A 26153-nucleotide genomic window follows, 5' to 3' on the forward strand; every position below is an offset into this window, starting at 1 on the left:
CCCCTCCTCTATGGGTTTTAAAATGGCGTCGCACCGGAGTATACAACGCGTGGATATAAACGATTCGTGGCAGATCGTTCACATTGACCTATCGTCCGGGCAAATGGTCGGATGCAGACGCCACGCAAAAAAATCGGAATGAAAATCTGAAGCGCCGTTACGGATATGGACAGTATGTTAGCAGGCTAACGGCTGGGAGCTGCCATCTTACACAGACAAGGACTGAATACCAGTGACGTCATCAACGTATCCTTTTCTTTTCACTGTCTATCGTCACAGCCAGTACAAGGTAGGGGAAACCGTTTGCGCCGCTAATACATCGAAAAAATTGCTAAAAAATTGCTTTTATATAAAAGTCGATCTGAGAGTCGATCGGCAGAGACGTCCATAATAACAATGTCGATTTAGGAGTCGATCGGCGCTAAGTGAGTTAAAAGTAAGCTGTGATGACTAAAACTAAGTGGAGAAGAAAGTAATTTTATGATTGGTTGCTCTCAGGTGTTGTGTGCTGAAAATTGCAGATCTACAAGCTCACAACGCCTCGTGGTGCGACACGTTGTGAGCTTGTAGATCGGCTATTTTCAGCACGCAACCAAGTGTAAAATCAGCCATTACAATGCCATCAAGGCCTGCCAAAATACATTTTAGTTGACTAAATCAACTGTAGTCGCCTAACATCTTATGATATTTAGTCGACGAAAATTTGACTAAAACTAAAACTTTTCAGGTGACTAAATTATGACTAAAACTAAATGACATTTTATTCAAAAGACTATGTGACTAAAACTAAATCAAAATTTGCTGTCAAAAACAACACTGGTCGACAGCTGCTTGAGGGTAGTAGGGTCGGACCAACCTATCAGTCGGTCGCAAGGGAGGGTTAGTTGTACGGAAGCTGTCGGCACGGGGCTACCACGCTATCACGCGGCGCTCACCCTCCCCCTACAGGTGTTGTGACATTGGCACTCATTTTGTCACGCCGCCGGCCGTGAGCGTGAACGTTTATGACAGGGTGTCAGATCAGGTTTGAACTCTTTGTGAGGCCTCCATCTCAAATTACTTAATCATCCATTTATTTCCGCGATGCCAAAGTCGGTGCTTGGCACCATGTCCTCTCTGATTAGTGTGATGAAAAAAACTAAAAAAAAAAAACACTCAGAGAAACTGCAGGGGGGAGAGAGAGAGAGAGAGAGAGAGAGAGAGAGAGAGAGAGCGCAGGATTATCCTCGTTGTCGGGTGGAAACCTCATATTTCCTCCCAAAAAAGAATTATACTTTTCAGGGAATGGAAGTAAAAAAAAAAAAAAAAAAAAAACATGTGTTCCAATGTGTCCAATAGAAGTTTAATCACAAGCTCTTGTTAGTACTTTTCATTGGTTTGTGCAAACACGACAGGGAGCCAGGCCTTTTTTTTTTTTTTTTTTCTCATATGAAAGCAGAGAATCTTGGCTACAAATGTAAGCCATTTACCATGAGAGGGAGCTTCGCCTCGTGCCACCACCCTGAAAAAGTGGTAAATCAGCCAACAACCCACGACCCTCGAATGGTAAATTTATTTTCTACCACTTCTACCATATAAATGAAAGAAAACACGGTTGTAACTTGCAAGGTTGTTTAGTTATACAACTGCAACACAACAGTGGGCGGGGTCCATGAGCCAACTCAAGGTTGTTGACTGATTTACCACTGTTTTAAGCCAATCAGAATCCAGTATCTGAACATGTGACCACAAAAAGTAGTAGAATGACATACTATAGGGTGTGCCAAATGTAGTTCTAAGAGCGGCCATTTCTTGGGTCAACACAGCCTTACACAAGTGTTCTGATTAGACTAGCATTAGTTCTATGCAATCAAACAATTGAAACACCTGTGTTTTGACCCAAGAAATGGCTGCTAAGGACTACAATTGCGTCACCGCTGGCACACACTATAGGTTGTGAAGTTTAACCCTACCAGTTTTGGAGACATGGCTTGCAGAGATACTGCGAGCTGAGAAAACTGGACTCAAAAGGTTTGCTTCTTTGTTCTGTGAGATTGTATAACCCACATACTTAATGGAGTAGTTCACCCGATTTGTTTCCCTTTTTTTATTGATTAATCACACCATGGAGACTTGAGTGAGTTCAATAATATTTAGTCATCAGCGCCCACACCCTAGGCCTTTTTCTGTGTGGAGTTTGCATGTTCTCCCCGTGCCTCCTAGGGTAGATACCCTCACAAAAACATGCAGTAATCTTGGTCTCTATACTGCCTCCCCCTGGCCAGCCGGGGCGCCTGATGGAGGGGAAAGGAACTGGTTGGAATAACGTGTTCCTTCCACGCGTTACGTCCAAACCGGGGAAATCCCCCCTGTCAGATGAAAAGAAGCAACTTGGACTCCTCATGCACAGAAGGAAGCATGAGGTCAGTCCGTTGTCTCCCCAGGCGCGGCAGAGGGAGAGCAGAGCCCAGGATTACAGCTTAGGCAGTTGGCACTGGGTGAAAAAAATGGGTTACAAAATTGTGGGATAAAAATTATAGAAGGAAAAAATATATACAGTATATTTTTTGGTTGAACTCATGGCTCCATGGCGTGAGTAATCATTGGGAAAAAAAATCTAAAAATGCATTGTGAGCTTGTAGATCGGCTATTTTTGCTAATTTAGCAGAACTCTCTTCTTGTATGATAAAGTAGGGCATTAAACTACAAAAGAAAAAAGAAAAACATAAAAAAGGTTGAAGTGCTTTATGGAGATAGGTGTTTTCTGCTGGACAGCAGTGTGTAATGATAACGTTGGTGAACTGACGGCTGACGGAAACTTGGCAGACTCGCACAGCATGTCTTTATCAGTCCCACGATCTGCTGTCCAGGATGAAAGCTCTGGACTGAAGTGGGCTGTCGGTCTGTGTAAACAGGACAGGAAGTCTGTCTGTCTGTCTGTGTGTGTGTGTGTGTGTGTGTGTGTGTGTGTGTGTGTGTGTGTGTGTGTGTGTGTGTGTGTGTGTGTGTGCGTGCGTGCGTGCGTGCGTGCGTGCGTGCGTGCGTGTGTGTGTGTTTGCCCTCTGCGTGCAGTATTCCAACAATATCGTCTCTGTCGGGTGGGAACCTCCAAAACTGTCCAAAACTGTTATTTTAGTCAGGAACACTCGCGTCAATTTAGATTTAACCATTTATTGCAACAAATGGAGTACAGTTAAACTTGGAGTAGAACCGCTGCTCCTACACTTGGAAAGGAGTCAGGTGGTTCGGGCATCCAGTACGGATGCTACCCGAGCGCCTTCCTGCCGGGTCTCTGCTATGTGTCTTGAGACAACTTGTTGTGATTTGACACTTTAATAAAACTGAATTGAAAACACCTTTCTATGGGGGAAGCGAGTTTACCTCCTCCTTTGGCCTCCTGAAAGATGGACTTTTAGGCCTGATTTGAAGTAAGTGATCAATTTCTTTTTAAAGGGGCCCCACCATGCTTTTCAAAATATGTATTTTATATAAATATTGGTCCATAATACGGTTTTATACAGGTTTTAGGATATTGAAATTTCATGTTCTGTCTGTCTCTAATTCCAAGCTGTTTCAAGATGCAATACCAAAATGCCCTTTGCTGGCAACGGGGCGCTGACTTTGGGCTAAAATTGGAACGAATGCCATTTCTATCTCTGGGACCCCAATTTATAATGAAAAATCTACGTTAATTTAACTCAGAGAGAATCGAACCAAATGGACCCACACTTTCAATGTTTACACTCCCATAAAACTTTACTTGAGTATTTGCAATATTCAATAATTTTACTTCTACTACATTACATCTCAGAGGCAAATAATATTATACTTTTACTCCACTACAATTATTTGACAACTTTATTTACTTACATTGTAGATTTTGATTATTATTACAAAATACATTAACCACATCAGCCATATACATTGGCCCATTTTGCATACTTTTCAGGTACATAAATCTGAAGATTGGATAATGCCATGTTCAAAACTATTGTTTCCGTTTCTTGACATATTAGAGACAAAACAAATTACAGAGGGGATTTTAAATATATCTCTTTTTATCACTCCATAAATCATAAAATAGTGTCAACAGGCATAAAAAAAACTATTTTCGCCATGTTTTTAGGAATAAAATGTGATGTAAATCAGGCTATGAATGGGTGCCCATCCTATACAAACCAATTATAACTTCAAACTCTATTTTAATCATGTTAGATTCATCAAAAACACCTGTCCTTCTGTTCTGGTGACTCATACTGCCCTCCTAAAGGCCTCTCCATACTTTGACCGAAATGTTCGGCGAGTTGGACTTTTCCGACGTGCAAATTTCCGAACTCTCATTCGGTCTAATGCTTTTCAGAAGTCGCGAGTGACGTCATTTTGTAGTCGAACCTTACCTTTTGACCGAAAACGGCGGTTTCGTTCAAAGTATGGACAGGCCTTAATATGTGAGTGGGCCATGTTTCTTTGATTCATCTCTTATTTATTTTGTATTGTTTATTTATATCTATATTTTATACAAAATGTATGAAAACAAATGCTGTTAACTCGGCACCTTCACGTATGAAATGAACATCTATATGTGTATTTTGAATGTTTATTTTGCACTAGTTTGAAAGAAGACATGTTTAGGAAGCAAAATAGTAAAAAATCTCAATTTTTTAAATTTAGAATGTTTACTTGTTTTCACCTGCCATGTCTCTCTCCCCTTTAAACATACAACAGATTCCGCTAGACGTGATTTCAGCGCTTCTTTCCTCAGCAAACAAAACAAGTCAAAGAAAGTTATCTCGTCGGAGCCGCACAACGGTTGGACTGCGCTGGGTGAAAATAGAAAAGAACAGGGGGCAAAGTGTGCGAGGGAGACAGACACCTTCTTTCACACGTCGGCGAATGGAAAGGCTGGCTCTATCCATAGTGACATGTTCACAGGAGGGCCAATTCCTCACAGCGTCTCTTACCTGCCTCCCACGGAGAAATCAGAGATGGCGTAGAAGTACGAGCGCAGCACCTTGGCGTCCTTGAAGAACTCGTCTCCGAAGGTGTTGAGCCTGTCCAGGGAGATGAGCAGGTCGGTGGCTGTCACCCACTCCTGGACACAAATAGACACGACGGTGTGAAAGAGAGAGAGAGGTTGCAGAGGTGAGGCGGAGTGACGGCTGGGATTGGATGAGTCTACTTTGAACGGTGGTGGAAAAAAAGTGCCCGCATTTTATGCTTAATTTAGGCCCAGAATTGTCGAATGCTTTAACCAGTGAAAAATAGCCGACATACAAGCTCACAGCGCGGCACCGAGTGCCGCGCTGCGAACTTGTAGATCTGCTATTTTTGAAAAAAGTCGTGAAAATGTGTGCAAATCTTTGAATATATGTAATTTCAAAGCGAACGTTTGTAACTCAAATTTTGCTTCTGGGCAGGGCCGTAGCGCGTCTAATCAAAATCAAGTCTCAAGAACAGACTAACTGAGCTCCAGTTAAGTGAAAAGGACCTTTTCTTTGACGCTGGCCAGATTGCTGACATAGAAACATAGGTTTTTTTTTTAATCTTAGAAGGATTCAAAAGAGTCCTGGGGAGTCTGTTGTCTCCCCAGGCACGGCAGAGGGAGAGCAGAGCCCAGGATTACAGCTTAGGCAGTTGGCACTGGGAGAAAAAAAATGGGTTACAAATGCCAGATTGCTGACATAGAAACATAGGTTTTTTAAAAAATCTTAGAAGGATTCAAAAGACACTTATAGAATCGGGTCAAAATTCTAATTTTCACGATTTTTCAAAAATAGCAGATCTACAAGCTCGCAGCGCGGCACTCTGTGCCGCACTGTGAGCTTGTATATCTGCTATTTTTCAATAGTTAAAGCATAAAATAATGATACACAATAATGTGTACCCGTTCTAAATGGGTTAAGTAAAAGTATCAATGCTGCATTGTAGAAATACTCCATTACAAGTACAAGTCCGGAATTCAAATTGTACTTGAGTTTGGGTGACCATATATTCAAGCCGCTCAAACCGGGACGTGAACCACTGTTCCTTAAAACCGGGACCCTCAAAGCAATGCGCACGCTCACCGCGCACGTCCATTCTCTAACGTTCGTGCACACGCAAATACGCACCATAGGGTTGCATACCAGGCAGTGAGTGATAAACAGCCTCAGCGTTGAATTCAGACCATAATATTCAGACACGCAAGAATTTGTTCATGTTTTCTGATCGTTAGGTGAGCAACCACAGAAAACAGCTACTATCACTGCCACCGTCAGGTCGCAGTTACTATCAAAACCTCCACCAGCTGTCTGTCAGTCAGTCTGTCAGTCGGTCGGTCGGTCGGTCGGTCGGTCGGTCGGTCGGTCGGTCGGTCGGTCGGTCGGTCGGTCGGTCGGTCGGTCGGTCGGTCAGTCAGTCAGTCAGTCCGTCACGTCACACTTTTCCCCTACTCATATCTCCGCCACCGTTGCCCCGATCCATGCCAAACTTTGCACACACACCCCTCATTTCTCACATGGCCCTCTTCTAGCACCACCATGCGGCCAATTCTTAGACACATTTATTGGACACTGCGCCTACATATTTTGCCCTAAAATCACGCAAACCTGTACCAAAGTATCTCTACAGTATCAAGACAGAGCAACCAATGGATGCGAAGAGGGGCGAGACAGCGGGTGGGACTTGACAAAGGGTGACTTGTCGCCCTTCGCCCTGAGGCGTCTTACGTATTAATATTAATATTAATATTAATATTAGAATATATTCGATATTCAAACCAATTTCTAAGACCAATATTCAAATGTCATTTCTGAGGAATGTTGAGAGCCATACTTCCCATGTGGGCTTGCATTGCGAGTTGTAGATGGACTATTTTCGGCAAGTCGTATGACGAAGAATAAATCCGGCTTAACTCTTACATGGTGAACCAGTAAAACAGGACAGATAAGGTCAGAGGGAGCACAAAACCAAGGAAATTGGGCTTCAGCAAAGAATTTGCAGGGGTTGAAAAAGGTCATAAAAAAAAAGGGCAAAAGTTGTGAGTGCACGCAGATCGTCCATTTCCGAGTACAAATCTGAATTACAACTCTTGCTCTCTTGGCGAACCAGGAAAACAGGACGGATAAGGTCAGAGTGAGCAAAAAAACTAGAAAATGTTGGGCTTTAGCAAAGAAAATAAGGTTAAGGGTAATGTAAAAAGCAGTTGTTGCGAGTTCAGTTCACGTGGTGCGTTTTGAGCTTGTAGATTGTCTATTTTCGGCAGGCGGCCGCCGCCGTGCGCCGAAGCATAAAATCCTTGGTGTAAAAACATTCTTTACTTAAAGGGGTACTGTCACCTAAAGGGGTACTGTCACTTTAAAAAGTAATCTTGCACTATTAGGTTGTGTTGGTAGTTTCTGAGTATTCTGCTTTGTTTAACAATGACATTGAGATACTTGTTGCACTAACTAGCATTGACTGTTATTCGCCCCCTCTATTGATGCACCTTCTCTTTATTGGTACTGTACTGCTCTTGTTTTTTTTTTCTTTTCTTATCTATCTTTTTCCTTACTTCTCTGTAACTTTGTAAATACTGTATACTGCTATGCTACAACTGGACAACTGAATTACCCCCTTGGGATAATAAAGGTATCTATCTATCTATTTAATCTTAAAATATGAGTTAATATTTGTATGATGTCATTGTGGGAATGCGCAATTATAAGCCAATCAAATGAATTGACTGTACTTAGACTACTTACTGTACTGGTCAGCTGTTGTTGGGGGGCGAGGGGCAGATTACACTGTGACATGAGTTTCAGACTGTTTCAGAGCGTTTTCAGAGAGACCACATGACCTACAGTGTAACTGTATCATACTATTATAATTCGGGGCGTGTCAGCGGGCCTTAAAGTAAAAGTATCAATACTGCAATGTAAATGTACTCTGTTACAAGTCCGGTATTCAACATTTACTTGAGTAAAAGTACAAAATTATTGGTATCAAAATGTACTAAAAGTACCATTTCAAGTTATCAAATGTATACAAATCGTTTGAAAATAGCCGATCTACAAGCTCACAATGCGTCGCATCGCGACGCATTGTGAGCTTGTAGGTCTGCTATTTTCAAATGGCCAAACTGTATCGGCTGAAGTGGTTATAATGCATGTTTTGTAATAATAATAAAATTCTATAAAGTAACTAAAGTTTTGAAATAAATGTAGTGGAGTAAAAGTACAATATTTGGATCCGAGATGTAGTGGAGTAGAAGTAAACGTATTGGAAATTGGAATTACTCAAGTAAAGTACAAATACCTCAAAAGTGTACTTAAGTACAGTACTTTAGTGCACTTAGTTACTTAGTGCACTTAGTTACTTTACACCACTGCATAACATCCGGCTTAAAGGAGTAGTTCACCCCCAAAATGACTTTTTTTCTATTGATTAGTCACGCCATGGAGACTGGAGTTCAATAATATTTTTTGGTTTTTGTCACATTCCTAAGACAAAAATTTGATTCGAGTAAATTTACCCCCATTCATTCTGGATGGTGACCCGTTTCGAAACGGGTCACCATCCGGAATGAATGGGGGTAAATGTATTGTTATCACATTTTTGTCTTAGGAATGCGACAAAAACCAAAAAATATTATTGAACTCTAGTCTCCATGGCATGACTAATCAATAGAAAAAAAGTCATTTTGGGGGTGAACTACTCCTTTAACTCACTCTCGGTGCAGCCCTGGTGCACCGAGGACAACAGGACAGATAAGGTTACCGGGAGCAGGAGGTATAGAACGAAGAAAATTGGGGCCTTAGCGAAGAATGACACGGGAAAGCAAAGGGTCATGCAGGAAGAAAAAAAAGAAAAAAAAATAAGAAAATAAAAACTGAAGTTGAGTGAGGACAGAGAAGGACAGAGAAAGTTGGAAAAGAAATGAGCAAGACCAGGGGTCTTCAACAGGGGGTCCGGGACCCCTAGGGGGTCCTCAGAGTTACTACCGAGGGTCCTCCAAATCTTTGTGTGATAGAAGCTTTTTTTCTCCATTTCTATATTAACCACTTGAACCCTAGTGTCCGTATTTTGAGAACTTTAGCCAAAAATAGCAGATCTACAAGCTCACAACGCCTCACGCTGCGAGGCGTTGTGAGCTTGTAGATCGGCTATTTTTAGCAAAGACGTTTCGAGGTAGAGGGGGAAAAGAGCAGACTAAGTACAGAGTGAAAGGTCAGGTTTATTAAGTATTGACGGTTCAAGTGGTTAAATATCTGAAAACACAAATTGACATGAAACCAAAATACTCTGATGATTGTGCTGTCAAACGATGAAACTGTATGGTTTCTATGGGTTGTGTGGGGGTCCCTGCTTCGTCTCTCTCTCAACTAAGGGGTCCTTGGCCTGAAAACTTTGAAGACCCCTGGGCAAGACGGAAGGAAGTAATACAAGGGGGCGTACGGGGTGATACAGCAGGCTGGTGGAAAGTAGTTCAGACAAGCTAAAATAATGGGGATATAATGAGGATGATGTAAGAACAAGCCAGAAGGGGATTAGCTGGAGGAGGAATCAGAATTGTGAAGGAGAAAACCCGACAACAACAAAATAAACGAGAGAAAAGAGACAACACTGCAGCAATATAAAACTTGGCAGCAAACAAACAATGCCCTCCTCCCCCCCCCCCCCCCCCCTCCCCCCGCTCCCTGATACGATTTAACCCTGCAAAGCCCGAATTAATTTCTACTGGACAAAAAATAAAAAAAATAAAATAAAAATCAGATGGTGTTGTAGGAGTCCTAATCAGAGGAAAATGTAATGTTTAAAAGAAAAAATGTTTTTGTTAGGTTTTATAGCCATAATTCATGAATCATATAAATCATGCTCTAATTTACATGTTGGGGATATTTTTTCACAATAATAACATATGTACATGTTCTAGACATTCTAATGATCACCAAATATATACATACTGTATGTATATATATATATATATATATATATATATATATATATATATATATATATATATTACAGGCATTTTACTTGTGTTTTTGTGAGGAATAGCTTCAGTGAAAAAGTGAGATGTTGTCCGTCCAGACTCTGGACTCCAGAAATCTTTAAGTGGTGTGAATGTCAGCCTCTGTGGGGGGTATTTATATGCAAATATCGTGGCCAATGGCATTGTAATACTAAACAATAGGATCCAATGGTGATGTGTAAAAATGTGTAAAACAAAAAGAACAGGAAAAACAATTATTTAAACTCTTTTTTTTTATAAAATAAAAATGTGTCCATAAAGCGACAGTGGGCCTTGCAGGGTTAAGCTACCGTGTGTGTTTTTGGAGGCATTGCAGAGGTGGGGAACAGGTAGACAGCACAAAGTGAGCGTGAGGGAGAGCGGAGGCGAGAGGAAAAAGAGGAAGAGCGCAAATAATGGAAAGGTAAAAGGAAGAAAGCGGAGTCGGGAGATAAAAATGGGGGTCAAGTAAGGTTGGAGTGAAGGAAAACGACACGGCAGCGTCTGTACTGAGCTGAGAGAGAGAGAGAGAGAGAGAGAGAGAGAGAGAGAGAGAGAGAGAGAGAGAGAGAGAGAGGCAACTTTTTTAAAACAAATAGCTCCGGAGAAAGTTTCTGTCTGTTTCTTGGCTTGGCTCGGGGCTTTGGTGGGAAATTGGAGAGAAAAAAAGCCTGAGTCATACTCGGCTGTGCGACCCGAAAACAGCCGATCTCCAAGCTCACAAAGTGTCACCCCGCTTAGCTCTGTGTGTGAGCTTATACAAACGTGTAGATCGAGTGTTTTTGACTGCACCACACCGGCACAGGGGTGTCACACCAAATTCTGGACCCTGGGTACAAGGATTCCCTGTGGGCCCCCCTGTGAATGGGAATGCATTATTATGCATTATTTTGTGCTTTAACCATAGCAGATATACAAGCTCACAGCGAGGCACTCGCCGCGCTGTGAGCTTGTATATCTGCTATTTTTGAAAAATTGTTTCTATAAATGTCTTCTAAATCCCTCTAAGGTTTAAAAAATAAATTCAAATAAAATAAAATAAATATATTATGTTTCTGTCAGTGGTGCTCAAACTTTTTTCTTATTTCCACACAACAACTCTCAAGATATATTAATAGTTCAAAGTTGAAAATGAGTGGTACTCCCCCTTTAAGTACCAGGTCTTATGACTTAACTTAAGACCTGGAGGCGTGGCCACTCAAAGCAGCCAAACAATCAAAATAGAGCCCATAGTCTCTGTCGGGTGGAAACCTCAGAATGTCCAAAACCTAGCCTGATGTCAGACTCTGCGCTGAGCTTGAGTCTGACGTTGTCCCATTGACAAGAGATTTCAAAGGGGAGGGGATTTGATTTGAAATTCCCAATCACAAGAGATCTTCTGGGAGGGGTTGTGTTTGACAGGCATCAAACAGGTCGTTGTCTTTGATGCTAACAAGGTGTGCAAAACCCCCTTTGAAGTTCAAAGGGAGCAATTAAGAGCTTTGGCTGAGCTCCCCCTCCCTCCACTGTTTCTGTTGAGACCCACCCCCTCCTCCGAGGCTCCGACTCTCATTGGCTTGGTTCTGGCTAAACCAGAGAAGCTTTAGCGTCATATGACAACACCAGACCAAGAGAACCAGTCCGCTCAGAGAGTGGGCGGGTCTATGGGCTGGAGCCAGGCAATCCAAACCTGTTACTTTTTAGGCCGCACTCACACATAGACAAAGAGTGACAACGTGCCACATACGCGGGGGGATGCAGCAGTTTCAATTAATTTCCTATGGAAGTCGCGTGTCGCGCTGGACAACGCTAATCCAGTGCATCTGTGGGTGAGCACGGCCAAGGAAATCTAGCTTTTTCTAACGTGCCATCATTTCGACAACGGAGCGTCGGCACTCGGCAGGTATCGCCACTCACCCCACGGAGGTTAGGGTTAGGTTGGTTGTCGAAAAGATGACTTGTAGAAATAGCGACACGCTCCCAGCACAGCCTCGGCATTTGAATTAAAAAATTGCAAAAGTAGCAGATCCACAAGCACTACACTTTCGCACTACGTGTGCAGGTCTGCTACCTTTGTGCGCTGTAGCGTGCAGCGTTGATTTTGTCGACTAAAACCATGACGAAAAATGTTTGTCGACTGCGTTTTTTTCACTGACGAAAACTAAATAAAAACAAAATAAAAAACTAAGCTGTGGTGACTAAAACTAAGACTAAATATATTGACAATTTCGTCAACAAAATAAAAAACTAGACTAAAGCGTTAGGGAGAGACTAGTGGAGAAGAGAGTCATTTTATGTTCTCTCAGGTGTTGCATGCTGAAAATAGCAGATCTACAAGCTCACAACGCGTCGCAGTTGTGAGCTTGTAGATCTGCTATTTTCAGCACACAATAAAGTGTAAAATCAGTCATTACGATGCCATCAAGGCCTGCCAAAATACATTTCAGTTGACTAAATCAGCTGTAGATTTAGTCGCCTAAAATCTTATGATATTTAGTCGACTGAAATTAGACTAAAACTAATACTTTTCAGGTGACTAAATTATGACCCTAACCCTAACCCTAACCCTTTATTCAAAAGACTATGACTAAAACTAAATTAAAAATTGCTGTCAAAAACAACACTGGTAGCGTGATAAAGTAGGTACGTTAAAAAAAAAAATACACAAAAAGAACATGGGAGATAAGAGGTCTTCTGGGCCTCACAGCGGCATTATAGAAGCTTACATATTGGTCTTTGTTCGGCGGGGTTGAATAACAAAGTGGCATAATTTATAACGTGAAACAGAACACACAATGACACCGCGGAAGCGTCCAAATCTCTCTTCTCCGCAGACACTTGTTTGGTGTGATGTATCACAGCTTAAAGGAATAAGCCCTCGCCGCTGCAGTAAAACTTTATTACCAATTAATCTTTTAAATGGGCTCTGCTTCTAAAGGGGCTTCTCCTCATTCTGCAGAGCAAGACAGGTCATGTTCAGTGTTGGGGCTAGTTTTTCTGTAAAGAAAAACGCTTGTAAATATTGATAGTTGCGGGTGGTGTTTTAATTTTTTTCCTCCCTGCTAATGATGTTTAAAGATGGAGTGCCATGATATTTTCCCCCTCTAAAACATGATTATCAAGTATTATGATTATACTAGAAGGAGGATTTTTTTTCCAAAAAAGTGTACAGAAAGAGTTAAAATTAGGTTTTTATGTGGCCACACCCACCAGTTCATTAGTATGCCTGGTTGTCATGGTGGGTGGTGACCCAGCTGAAGTTAGCCACACCCACGTGTGTTGGGTGAATGGTAATTAGGGGAGGGGTTGATTCTATGATGTAATTGTATCTGTGTTTTTGGACCTGCACTTTTGACCCACAAGGTGGCAGCCTCCTTGAAAAAACCCAAATAGAAAGGGAACACATAATTGCTCATAACAACCACACCAGGGGGTCTAATGAAATACTGTCAACCTCATAGACACATGAACAACAGAAACAGTACAAAACTATGGCACCACCTCTTTAAACCAGTGGTTCTCAAGTTATTTTCATGTCAATTAAGGACCAACCAATTAATATGTAAATAATTTGTGCCAAGGACGGTCCTGTAGCACAGTGTTTCTCAACCTTTTCCGGCCGCGACCCCCAAAATAATCATTATTTTAACTGGGGACCCCTGCAGTAGATTAGAGTTTATCATGATTGATTATGTATGACGTTATAGAGTAGGTCATGTATTCATTGATTATATTAATATCTAGGTCTGTACAGTATGATGATACTAATACTTGATAGTTAGGAGTCGAGAGGTCTTCAGAAGGCCTCAGTAACTATTGTTTTGGTAAAGCCTATCTTGTTATGGTACAGCTCGTTCCAGAGGCCTTGAAGCCACAGTATAATTCTAGTGTTTGACCATTCTTCTGAGCAGAACTCCTTTACCACTGCCCAGAGTGTTAATTGTACTTCTGTCCATGATATCATGTTATATAAACTTGACCACACCACCACCTAATATAATTGTCTTGTCTCCTCATGTTCTCATGATTATTGATTGATCTGAATTCCACCACACCCCCCACCCAACGAGCACTAAGAGTTGAGTCTTTACATTTTGGGTAACAAATGGTTCTATTGTGAAAATAGCAGATCTACATGCTCACAACGCCTCGCATTGCGAGGCGTTGTGAGCATGTAGATCTGCTATTTTCACAATTTCTGCCTCTAATATTTGACAATTTAGCCAATGTTTAATTTGACATTTTAAAGGTCCTAAAAAGTCTTTAAATTGTCACTTTAGAAATGTGCAGATACCCTCTATACACTTAAACTTTATGTTGGTTTGTTTACTGTTGAGAGAGAAAACAATGTTGCACATTAAGTTAATCATCTGGGGACCCCCCAGAATCATTTGGGGACCCCACTGGGGGTCCCGACCCACATGTTGAGAACCACCGATTTTTGTTGTTAAAACCAAAACATTTCAGAGGCCGATTCTACCAATGCCTACTAAATCAGTCGTTCTCAAACTTTTCGGTGCCAATGAGGATGCCCAACTTGATCTATATTTGGCTGCGGACCCCCATCTGAAAACGTGCCAGGGACCCCCAGAAGAAAAGATTTGTGTAAAAGCAAATCTAAATTATTAAAGACTTTCAAGGCACTTTTTTTTCAAGCATTTTTCAAAAATAGCAGATGCATTTGCAGTGCGACGCAAAGGGACGTGCCGTGAGCTTGTAGATCTGCCATGTTTTGAATAGCAAACGCTAAAATCTAAAATGACACACAGATGCTTTCCCGGTTTCAATGGCAGATCTACAAGCTCACACACTATTTTCAAATAGCCGATGTGTCATACAGTAATAGGTTTAAAGTGTTAGTCCAGAGGTCTTCAATGTTTTCAGGCCAAGGACCCCTTAGTTGAGAGAGAGATGAAGCAGGGACCCCTTTCACTCTGTACTTAGTCTGCTCTTTTCCCCCTCTACACCAAACCTCTTTGCCGAAAACAGCCGATCGAGCTTGTAGATCTGCTATGTTTGGCTAAAGTTCACAGAATATGGACACTAGGGTTCAAGTGGTTAATATAAAAAAGGAGAGAAAAAAAAACGTTCTATCTCTCAAAGATTTGGAGGACCCCCTGTAGTAACTCTGAGGACCCCCTATAGGGGTCCCGGACCCCCTGTTGAAGACCCCCCCTGTGTTAGTCGCTTCTTTTTGGGCTTGTTTTCATAGAACCGTGGTTGTTTATTTCTCTCGCAGAATCTGGCAACACTGGCCATGTCACGTTCTCACGTTTCAAAGCATGACTGTGTCTTTGTGGACGCTCCCTGTGTGGTCACCCAGATACTTGACATTCCGAGACGCAGATTGGTTCGGGCCGCCAGCCGGTCACAGGGCCTTTTTATTTTATTTATTGTAACATCTGGTCTAAATAAGGAACACATGTGTGACCCTGGTAGTTAAAAAAGGGGGTTTAGTAGTAGTGTAGGCTATGCAGGACTGTTGGAGTTTGTAGTGCGTGCGTGCGTGCGTGTGCTCATCAGACTTTGTCATCACATCACAGGTTTACAAGTGCAAAAAAAAGTTTTTTTTTGTTCACGCGTACAGAAAGAGAAAAAAAAAAGATGGGGAAGTAAAGAAACAGTATTGTATGATGGGTTTGCCTCATTTTAGAGGCAAACTTATAAGCATAAAGCAGCAGGTTAGAGTACAGTTAGGCATACGTTACATAAGGTTCACACAAAGGTGGTAACCGTGTCTGCCACAGACATATTATGAATATGAATACGAACGCTATATGAGTGTCTTCAGCCATGGATTATTAACCATGTGAGCCCCAGTGTCCCTGTTCTGCACTCACAGCACGACCAGTGGCAAAATTATACCTTATTCCCCATGGGTTTTCAGATCAAGGGGGCCCTGATCAAAGGGGCCCGGGTTTGTTGTCTTTGCGCGATTTAAGCGGGAATATATTGGAAATTACAAAATATATATAATATCCTAGTATGAATTTATGTAGATATGGGCATTTTTTTTATTTAGGCCCCCCTAGCTGACGCTAGGGGGGCCCTTGGGTTTTTAAAACCCCAAAACCCTATCAAATTACGCTTGTGAGCACGACTCATTGTGAGCGACGGTTGAGCGATTCACTCAACAGTAAACAGACCAACATACAGTATAAGTGTCTACAGGGTATCTGCACATTTCTTAAGTGACAATTTAAGGACTTTAACCCATTCAGGCCGGGTACACATTTTAGTGTATGGGAGGGGCTTACAGTACATGTACAGTATGTTGCAACATATTTGTTTTTGTAGGCAAAATTCTGATTTAGGCCTAACTATAGGTTAGGCCTAAATGGGTTAAAGAACTGTGTAGTACCTCTGGTCAAACATTGGTCAAATTGTCAAATATTAGAGGCAGAAATTGTGAAAATAGCAGATCTACATGTGTAGATCTGCTGTTTTCACAAAGGAAAAGATCGAGTCAAACTAAATGTAATGCCAACTCCTACAATTGCTTGTGCAGGGTGGGGGGTCACCAGGTCAAATATGATTGTTTTGGAGTTTGCGGCCTGAAAAGGCTGAGAACCACTGGTCTAACGGTGAGACTGAATGGGTTAGGCTCTAAAAGTGTTTTACAGTAAAGACAAGGTCGCAAAGGAAACAATCTGCACAGCGGGAAAGTGCATTATGGAATATTCATAAACCTCTCACATTGTAAATTCTGCTCGTGCTGCTCCAGCACATCTCTTGTGATCTCTCCTCAAATGCCCCCCCCCCCCCCCTCCAACCTTTTCTTTTACCTCCACACCTTGCCCCCCCCCCCCCTCTTCACCTCTTATCTGTGCACCCTAAAGCCTCTTTCCACTGCAGCTTTAGCACCACACTACACAACACTACCGCACCACATAAAAATGCATTTTCCATTACACAAAAGTACCCCTATCGGTAAGAAACAAATTGACCCTTAACTTTACAACTACCCTAATTATAATACACTATAATGTATTATAACTGTAATTATGATACACTATAAATTATTATAATGTATTGCTATGATAATTATAATACACTATAATAGATTATAACAGTGATTATAACACAATATAATCTATTATCATGTATCACAGCTATATCCTGGTGGTCTAAATGAAAAGACAATGAGTGATCAATCATCATGAAGTGTTTGGCCCTGTTTGGCCTAGCTCAGACCTACTCTAGATTGGTTACTTTTTAGTACCACTTTTAGTACCACTTTCACACCACTCTACCCAGGTCCTTGTAGTGGGAAACTTGGCACAAGTGGGCGGTGTGGAGTGGTGTGGTGTTGTCAGTGCAGTGGAAAAGGGGCTTAATTGAAGAAGTGCTCCTCGGGGGTTTCCAGACAGCTCTGTGCTGGGGGTTGCAGTCCAAGATGCCTGTTCGCGGCTCCGCCACCAGTGGTGGAAAGTACCTGTGTACTGTGCACTAAAGTACCATTTTCAGGGACTTTTACTTTGGGTATTTCCCATTCTTGATACTTCAATAGTAATCAATTTTGAGAGAGGCTTTCAGCTTTGAGGAAGTAACCAACAATACACAGGGAAGGCAAATTTGCACATTATAACCCCACCCTGTGGTCTATTAGAGTAATGTTAACTTCATAGACACATACAAAACATGACACACACAAAACAGAAAAAGTACAACACTATGGCACCACCTCTTTAAATATCCATAAAATTGTAGTTTGTAGTCTGTAGAAAACTTAGAATATTTGAACTGGGGTATGCAGCTGCCATACCCTGGGTCCAGGGGGGGAATCATTTTTAATTTTAAATATAAATCCATGAATGTCTCTTTGTCTATCTGTGCTGGTTATTATGTTGTTAAATTACAGTAAAATAACTACAAATGCAAAATGTAACAAAATGGTCACTTCAACAAGGTATTATAATTATATTCTCCACACTTGTATTCTCCCCATTTTGACAAAATGGTATATTCCCAGTTTCCGCAGGTCAGCTGCACAGGTGCAATGCATTATTGTTAATTGTGGCACGTTTAGTAAAAAACGTAGAAACGGAGGAAAAAATAAAATGTACTTCTTAAAATAAATGTATCATGCCTGTTGCTAAGGTATGGCAACATGACTGGTGTCTTGCAGGTGCGCGAAAGTGCGCGTGCAAGACACCAGTCATGTTGCCATACCTTAGCTTTTTCTGAACTGACCAGGGGTGAAAGTGGTTTGAAATTCTTGCCGGAACTGTCATAAATTGGCCGCGCGGCGAAGCTGCGCGGCCGGAAAAAATTTGGGAGGCTCTAATCCCCCAAAACCCCTGAAATGCATAGAAAACTGCATTTTGGGAGGCCCACCTGCTGCCCTTCTATAATAAGCCTCTTCATATTGTTCATTGTTCCATACAGAAGGGTAAGCATATATATATATATATTACCAGTAAGACTCCCTAATCGGGAGATAAGCGACCGTAGGTCACTTATCTCCACAAATAGGGCAAAAATGTGTTTTGCCAAAATCTTCCTGATCCATGTTGATGACATGAGTGTAGACATACTGTGTAGTGATTTTCGTGATTTTAGGGCCAAATCTGTAGGAGCAGTGTCCAAAAATGTGTTTTTAAAAATCGTCCTGGAGGTGGCGCTATATGGGAGAGATTCATGTTGATGGGATGAGTGTAGACATACTGTGTACCGATTTGCGTGATTTTAGGGCAAAAATTGTAGGAGCAGTGTCCAAAAATGTGTTTTGCAAGAAGCGGCCTCATGGTGGCGCTAGAAGAGGGCCATGTGAGAAATGAGGGGTGGGGTCTCCGCGCCGGCAAGGTGGACGAATAGGTACCGGCCCCGGCTGTCCCGGTCGCTCCTAGCCGGAGTTACGGCATTTTATGTGAGCTGCAGTGTAGGGGGTCCTCCACTGGGGGCGCCACCACTTTTGCATCCGTTCTGGAGGCCCAGGAGTGGGTGGTCCCCGGGAATTCCCCGTGAGCAGCCCCGTTGGGGTGGTCATTTGGTCAGTTTAGCACATTTGGTCATTTTTTACATCTGTAGGGGGCCCCCAGGGAGCTGGGGGTCCCTGGAGCTGAAAAAATGGGATACAGGGTTTTTGCCCCGAAGCCGAGGTTGTTCTGTTTCTCATTCTGTTTCTCATGCACAATGTTCTGTTTCTGGCTTGGACCTGTGCTTTCCCATGGTAGATCCATCATCCATAAGTTGTGGTGTGAAAACCGAATTAAATGTTGTACAGCGGACGTGGTGGAACAAGTAACTGCTTTTTCTTTTTCTCAAGTAACAATGCAGCAATACAAGTAAAAGTAAAAATGTTACTCAAGTTTGTAAAAGTACAAAACATTGGCATCAAAACATATTTAAAGTACTTAAACTAAAAGTAGGCTAGGGCCTACTCACATTGCGGCATGTCTCGTTTCACAAGGTTTTCCAAGTTTTCAAAACAAGAGGTTTAATTGGGCTGCAGCACTCGCATCTAGAGTCCGTGGGCCCTCAAACCATAGTCCCAGTGATCTGACCAGTCTGCCTGCGTCATGTCAGGGGTTTTGTCAAAGCGCTCGTCTGTCTGTGTCCCTTGTATACCCATATGGAGATCCCTGATGTAGGCTATATCAAATTTTGCTTCTGGGGGGGTCCCTGGAACTAAATATTTTGAGATAGGGGTCAGTGGACAAATACATATACTTTAGGTGGTCTTTCACATGAAAAGGTTTGAGCACCACTGACATATATATAAAAAAAAAAAAAGAAAAAACGTAGAAGGATTTTAAATATTCAAATATAGAAATTTTCACGATTCAAATAAATAAATAGCAGATCTAAAAGCTTGCAGCGCGGCACTCGGTGCCACGCTGTGAGCTTGTATATCTGCTATTTTTCAATAGTTTCAAAAGCACAAAATAATTCCTAATAACCATAGAGTCTAATAGAGAGCGGACCAGCCCTGCCCCTGCTATCATTTCAATGCAAATGCTCAGCAGGGCGTATTGAAGCATGCGGAAGTAGCTGAATTCCAGTGCATTGTGGGTGAATCCAGGTGCATTCTGGGGGAAATTGGTCCCTACCTAGAGACCAAAATGTTTGACGCCGAGACATTGAACCCTATTGTAGACCCCAGCGGCGAGCTCTTATGCTCGTGCATGTATGTTTCACCCCGCCTGAAATTCCAACTTTGGCCAGTAGGGCGGCCGCTTCAACGTTTACAAGCCGTTCTGGGGGCTTGCTAATAACGCGTTCATGGGGGTGAATCCGCAGTGAATCCTTGTACTCAGGCAGAATTTGTTGCGACACCCCTGCACACTAGAGTAGGAGCTCAGGAGCTGATCATCATGTACAAGGATCAATGAAATACAATATCTTCACTGTCGGGGCAGAAACCTCTTATCTCCGTCTTTTAACTTCTTTTTTTTTTTTTTTTGTAAATTAACCCCCACTCCCGCGTCCTTGATCACACCAGTGGTTCTCATGTTTTTTAGGTGAAATAGGCTATCCCCTTATACTGATTTCTGAAGCCAAGTACCCCCTTTCCTGACTACTGCAAAACTTACATCAAAAGTCCAGTTCCAATGTCCATATGTTCAACATAAAACAGCATAATAGTAAGGGGATTTTATAAGATATTTGACCAATCTGCGAAGTAAATCGTTACCAAGAAATTTCTTAACCAATGTGTTTCTAAAGGTGTGTAATAATATGTACTAAAAGGTTGAAATTCAACTCCCGGGGGAAACCTCTTAAAAAAACTGATTTGTGTCCCATTAATTTATTATAAAGGAAAGAAATACACAAAATAAATCTACTTTAAGTAGCATGTGAGGGGTCAAACTAGGGTTTTTGCTGAATCCATTGCAAGCATTTGTTTTGCACGAAAAACATTCCTTGGGCTAAAATCGTACCCACAAAACGATGGTTTAGTGATGAATCATCACTTTTCACCATTTTGGGGGGCCATTTGTAGCCCACGGAATGTTTTTCGTGCAAAACAAATGCTTGCAATGGATTCGGCATCATGAAAAACCCCTAGTTTGACCCCTCACATGTTACTTAAAGCAGATTTATTTTTTGTATTTTCTTCCTGTAAGTTAATGGGACACAAACATGAATCATTTTTTTAAGAGGTTTCCCCCCAGAGTTGAATTTCAACCTTTAAGTACATATTATTACACACCTTTAGAAACACATTGGTGAAGAAATTTCTTGGTAACGATTTATTTCGCAGATTTTCTAGTGTTCCCCTTACTATAATGGCAAATAACTGTTACTACTAGTCAACTTATTGATGTCATTTGGTTTAGAAATGTACAAATGAGCACGTTCACACAAAAGTTGTCAATGTTTTATCATTAACCATAACAGTAAAATACATATTCCCATATTCTAGTTTCCCCTCACGTACCCCCTGCAGTACCCCTGCGTACCACTAGGGGTGCACGTATCCCCATTTGAGAAACACTGCTATAGCCTCATACAAGAGCATCAAAAGTTGCAGATCCACAAGCTCGAAGCAGTGGCGTCAGTTCAGAAAAAGCTAAGGTATGGCAACATGACTGGTGTCGCGCGCGTACAAGACACCAGCCATGTTGCCATACCTTAGCAACAGGCATGATACATTTATTTTAAAGGACAACTTTGTTTTTTTACAACAAGGGTTCATATTTTAGATTGTAATTAAAGAAAAGAAAAAGTGAGGGTTAAAATGTTTTAACCACTGAAATAAGAATCCCTAAAACAATAGAAAGAAGTAAATTAAAACATTTTAACACTAATTTTTTATATTATTTAATTACAATCTAAAATATGAACCCTTGTTGTAAAAAACTAAAGTTGTCCTTTACTAAGTACATTTTATTTTTTTCCCCGTTTCTACGGTGTCTTGGGCTGGATATGGCAGCCTGGAACGGTTGTTCAAGTGCAGCTAAACTTAGCATGTTAGTAAACGTGACACAATTAACAATAATGCATTGCACCTGTGCAGCTGACCTGCGGAACCTGGGAATATACCATTTTGTCAAGATGAGGAGAAGTGTGGGGTTAGGGGTATAGTTAGGGTTAGCTTTAGTGTCGGAATACAATAGTGTGAAGAATATAATTATAATACCTTGTTAAAGTGACCATTTTATTATATTTTGCATTTGTAGTCATTTTACTGTAATTTAACAACATAATAACCAGCACAGATAGACAACGATTTGTATTTAAAAGTAACTTTTATTTCCCCCCCTGGACCCAGGGTATGGCAGCCGCATACCCCTGCCATACCCAATTGACGCCCCTGGCTCGAAACGACTGCTACTTTTCCTGAAAACCACTAAACAACTTAATATTTCCACAAAAGTAAATACAGGCTTCCACAAATCACCAGCGACCATCATCACAGGGTGGAGCTGTATTAGTTATGCTCGGCAATGCATAGGCCTAGTCCTAGATATCACGCATATTCTGCACTGGAAAGTAAGAAGCAGTTCCCTGAAAGGTTAATTAGTAGTCAGCCCATAACTTATTATTTGTGCAAACCCCAGCAAAAGCTTAATTAACTTTCATTCTCTCCCCTGAAATTACCTCTGAATGCTACCATGCCGCTGTGCTGACTTAAGGATGGGCTTAGGCACTAATAGACTAACAATGAGTCAGGCCTTGGCTAAATGCTAACTTTGTGTATGGTCTAACGCACATGTGCTCATAAGCATAAATGGATGATTGCACATAATATGCGTGTGCAGTATGTACAAACATAATTTATGCACGCACACATAATAAACACAAACACATTTTTACAAGTGTTTATGTACAGTGGTGGAAAAAGTACTCACATTCTTTACTTAAGTAGAAGTATCTGCCATGTAAATGTACTCTGTTACAAGTAAAAGTCTGGAATTCAAAATGTACTTAAATAAAAGTATGAAAGTATTGGCATCAAAAAGTACTTAAAGTACCAAAAGTAAAAGTAGAAAATGTTTGAAAACAGCAGATCTACAAGCTCACAACGTGTTTCGATGTGACACGCTGTGAGCTTGTAGATCGGCTATTTTCAAATAGCCAAGGTACAAAATAGGGCTAAAGTGGATTAATGTATTTTGTATAATATTATAATGTATATCTGCAAAGTAACTAGTAACTAAAGTTTTCAAATAAATGTAATGGAGTAAAAGTACAATATTTGGATCCGAGATGTAGTGGAGTAGAAGTAAAGGTATTGGAAATTGGAAATACTCAAGTAAAGTACAAATACCTCAAAACTGTACTTAAGTACAGTTCTTAAGTAAAAATACTTAGTTACTTTATACATACATACTGTAGGCTTGTCACAATACTGGATTTCTAACTTCGATACGATATTTAAAAAAAATGTCGATACACAATACCATTTTCGATACCACGCAACCACTGCTATTTTAGTGCAAAGATTTTAGTGCCGAAAATAGCCGATCTACCAGCTCACAAGCTTGTGAGCTGGTAGATCTGCTATTTTTGGCTAAAGTTCTCGCAATGTTGTTAAGAATCTGGCTAAAAAGGAGATTTTATTTTTTTCTTTCTATCACACAAAGATTTAGGGGACCCCCTGTACTAACTCTGAGGACCCCTTGGGAGTCCCGGATCCCCAGTTGAAGACCCCTGGTATAATCAATGGATCAACCGAGCCGCAGAAACATTGTATCTTGTATATTTTTGTAAATCAATGACCTATTACAGTACTTCATCATACGAGACGGTCACACAAATCTAGGGAACACTACAGATCAAGCCTACAAATAAAGTATAAAAAGGAAGGAAACAAACCTTTACCAACATGTCATTGCCAAGAACAGGATGTCACTACTGCAGTCCATCAACTAAACCTCACCGATTCTCTCTCTCTCTCTCTCTCTCTCTCTCTCTCTCTCTCTCTGAGCAGTGTCCCTCATTCTAAACTTAATAACTTGTTTTAATTTAATTGGTTATAGGTTTACTGTGCTCTCAATATGTATGAACTCCCCCCTCCCCCTTTCACTCATTGTCATTCAATACTGGAGTTCCAATTTGCCACAGAGAGAGAGAGAGGCTGTCTCTCAGAGAGAGAGAGAGAGAGAGAGAGAGAGAGAGAGAGAGAGAGAGAGAGAGAGAGAGAGAGAGAGTGTGTGTGTGTGTGTGTGTGTGTGTGTGTGTGTGTGTGTGTGTGTGTGTGTGTGTGTGTGTGCGCGCGCGCGCGTGCACTCGTGCGAGCTTGCGCGTGTGCACGAGAAAGAGCTTGGAAAGCGAGGCAGGGAGAGAGACGAGAGAGAAACAAACCATTTCAATGGATGAGTGAGCAAATTAAATGTTAATTCATCATACCGCATGCTTGCGTCTTCTGAGTGTATATGGTATATTTTATCAGGGAGAGAAAACAGAGGGCATTGCAAACTTTGACAACAGAGGAGCTCTTTGAAGTGAGGCATCACTCCACACACACACCTCAACACCTTAGGAGGTGTCGCCCGCTTAAGCACCGATTTATAGTACTTCATCGCACACCGCCATCGTCAGGCGGACAAAACAGCTGATCCACAAGCTCACGCAGCGTTGCTTTGTGACACGGCTGTGAGCTTATAGGTCTGCCTTTTTTCCGGCAGAGTATATATTCCAGAGTCTATAAATTAAATATATAGACTCTGATCGTGACAGTTTTGTCGTGACAGTGACGAACAATGGCATCAGAACCCCGGCTGATTGATCACGAGGCCAGGACCGACTGAGCGACGGAGTGATGCAGACCACGCGTCTCAGGCGAGATGATCGATGAAGGGGGCGCAGACGGAACACGGTGGAACACGCCCGCATGGGATTATGTTGTTATGTTCAACCTCCCAAACGCGACCCGTTGGTTCTCAAAGTGGGGTCCAGGTTTCCATTAACTCAACTGTTGCCAAAAAAAAAAGAAAAAAAAAAAAAACTTTGTAGGGCTTCTTCTCCGCCATCAACCATAGTGTATACTTTGTTTAAAATTTATAACAAACTTTGTTTCTGGAGGAGGTCCCTACACACATTTTTCTTTTTTTTTTTGAGCGGTGGTAAACCGCTCCATAGAGTGGCTGGGTGTGTGTCTGTAGCCATTTCTCCTCAGCGTCTTGCCATAGCATTGTGTGTGTGTGTAGCATCGCCTGTACATCCTAGACTTAAATCCTAGTCTGAAGACGTTATGCAAGCACGACCACCGCTCACTTCACATTGGGTGTGATTTTTTAGATGATGGGGGTCCACAGCCAAATACATGTAACTCGGGGGTCCGTGGCACGAAAAGGTTTGAGAACCATTGCTCTAAAAAAAGAAAAAAGACCGGAGAAACAAAGAGGTATTGAAAGCAGTGACATGACATAAATTGGGAGAGGCCAGTTCAGTATGGATAGTGGCATCTTCCACCCGGACCCCCGGGAATGCACGCAATTCTACACATACAGAGGGATTAAAATGCTAATAAAACAGTCAGGATGCAATTTCCTTGCTTTTTAAGCCTCATGAAATATGCATGCCTCTGTATGTACGAGCTGCACAGTGCTGTTACGCAGTGCGGTGTAAAAAAAAAAAAAAAAAAGAAAAACGACGCGGTTTACGCATGCCGCGTAGCAGAGCAACAGCAGAGATCATTTCATCCTCTGTTTGACAATCTGGGAAGTCAGAGAAGGACATTTAACACATTTAGGCCTAGAAATGATTGAATGCTTTAACCAGTGAAAAATAGCAGATATACAAGCTCACAGCGCGGCACCGAGTGCCGCGCTGCGAGCTTGTAGATCTGCTATTTTTGAAAAAGTCGTGAAAATGTGTGCAAATCTTTGAATATATGTATTTTCAAAGCGAACGCTTGTAACTCTAATTTTGCTTCTGGGTGGTCCCTGGAACTAAATATTTTGAAATGGGGGTCCGTGGCCAAATAAATATCATTTTGGGGGTCCTTCACATGAAAAGGTTTGAGAACCACTGACATAGTCTCTCAAGAACAGACTAACTGAGCTCCAGTTCATTGAAAAGGACCTTTTCTTTGACGATGGCTGGCCAAATTGCTGACATAGAAATATAGGTTTTTTCCAAAAATCTTAGAAGGATTCCAAAGACACTTATAGAATCGGGTCAACATTAAAATTTTCACGATTTAAAAAAAAATAGCAGATCTACAAGCTCGCAGCGCGGCACTCGGTGCCGCGCTGTGAGCTTGTAGATCTGCTATTTTTCAATAGTTAAAGCATAAAATATTGAAACACAAAATGTGTACCTGTTCTAAATG

General features: G+C 41.6%; 1 pseudogene across 1 annotated transcript in view; it reads right to left on the reverse strand.

The window, feature by feature from the left end:
- The window catches only part of LOC308299995, a 158543-nt pseudogene that overhangs the window by 69465 nt on the left and 62925 nt on the right, over positions 1-26153 (reverse strand). The window contains exon 3 of the transcript in view: positions 4941-5071. The product of the transcript in view is annotated as an uncharacterized misc_RNA (transcript). The remainder of the gene's footprint in view (positions 1-4940; positions 5072-26153) is intronic.

Source organism: Nannobrachium achirus, assembly GCF_963921795.1.
Source record: "Nannobrachium achirus genome assembly, chromosome: 15".
Taxonomy (NCBI): Eukaryota; Metazoa; Chordata; class Actinopteri; order Myctophiformes; family Myctophidae; genus Nannobrachium; species Nannobrachium achirus.